At 34.2% G+C, this 1,166-nt stretch overlaps 1 long non-coding RNA gene across 1 annotated transcript in view; it reads left to right on the plus strand.

Annotated features, from left to right (window-relative positions):
* The window catches only part of LOC103395836 (uncharacterized), an 855-nt gene extending 192 nt beyond the window's left edge, over positions 1-663 (plus strand). The window contains exons 2-3 of the long non-coding RNA XR_523296.3: positions 8-129; positions 212-663. This is a non-coding gene — a long non-coding RNA (uncharacterized LOC103395836). The remainder of the gene's footprint in view (positions 1-7; positions 130-211) is intronic.
* Positions 664-1,166: the final 503 nt, after the last annotated feature.

Raw genomic sequence — 1,166 nt, forward strand, 5'->3', positions numbered from 1 at the left:
CCTGCAGGTGTAGCAGCAGACCAACATCGCCATCACCTGGGCCGGTGGACTCCACGACGCCAAGAAGTCCGAATCATCTGGTTTCTGTTACGTGAACGACATCGTCCTGGTCATTTTTGAGCTGCTCAAGTAAGAAAAACATGTCATGTTTTTCGTGACCTGAAATGAAGCTTTTGGACAGCATTTACAGAGTGTTGTTTAATGTTTACAGGACATCGGGGCTGGAAAGAGGAAATACTCTGTTTTACTGTGAGTGCGATTTAGTTAGCAGTAATTAGTAACCTGTGGATGATTGACCAGAGCCAGAACCAGTAGTAGTGTTATTGCATTTACTGTATTTGTCTTTGCAGAAGTAAAAGGTTAAGATGGAGACATCGGGGTGAGGACTTTGTGTGCTAAATGGAGAGTTGTTTTTGACTTTGTCCAAATAAAGTGTTTGTTTTACTTGAATTGTTGAATGTGAAATTCTTTAGTACGAAGTACTGGCACAAAGCAAATGAGTGGTTTGCCTAAGTAGATTGTAGTGGTTATTTATTTTATTTTATTTTTTTGTTGTTGCTTTTTTTCATTAAGGTAAGGCTATTCAGTTACTCACATACAGATGCCAAGCCAGCCACACCCACAAATGTGCATTTTTGTGCAAACACATCCATCATCCAGTTTTACTTTACATTTTTTCATACAATTTTTTTTTTTAAATAATTTTTAACTAATAAAAAAGGGACCTAAATGAGTGGCCAAAAATAGCTTAAATGTAATGGATGGTCCAGTAATAATAAAAATAAAATACTTTACCTGTTCTTTTGTACAGTTTGTCTATAAATAATTTGTTTTTCATCTTATGACAGACATTGCCTCTGGGACATTTGTTTTTTTTAATATTTTACTCTAATACGTACTAATAAGTACATTCAGTTATGTTCTTGTCTTCCTACTTGCTGAAGTTGCACGGTCTTTCATTATGACCTGACAAAAGCAGGTGTAACACTGGTTAAACAGGTTAACCACTGATCAAGATAAGGTTAGGATCAGGGGGAGTGGTAGTCATAGATGAGTAACTTAAAAATATAATAAAATACACAAAAATAAATTAATTTTATTGCAAATAAGCAGAAATATTTAAAAATAAAAAAAATATAAAAAATATATACGGATAAAGCTATAAG

This window comes from Cynoglossus semilaevis, chromosome 20, assembly GCF_000523025.1.
Source record: "Cynoglossus semilaevis isolate Cse_v1.0 chromosome 20, Cse_v1.0, whole genome shotgun sequence".
Classification (NCBI taxonomy): domain Eukaryota; kingdom Metazoa; phylum Chordata; class Actinopteri; order Pleuronectiformes; family Cynoglossidae; genus Cynoglossus; species Cynoglossus semilaevis.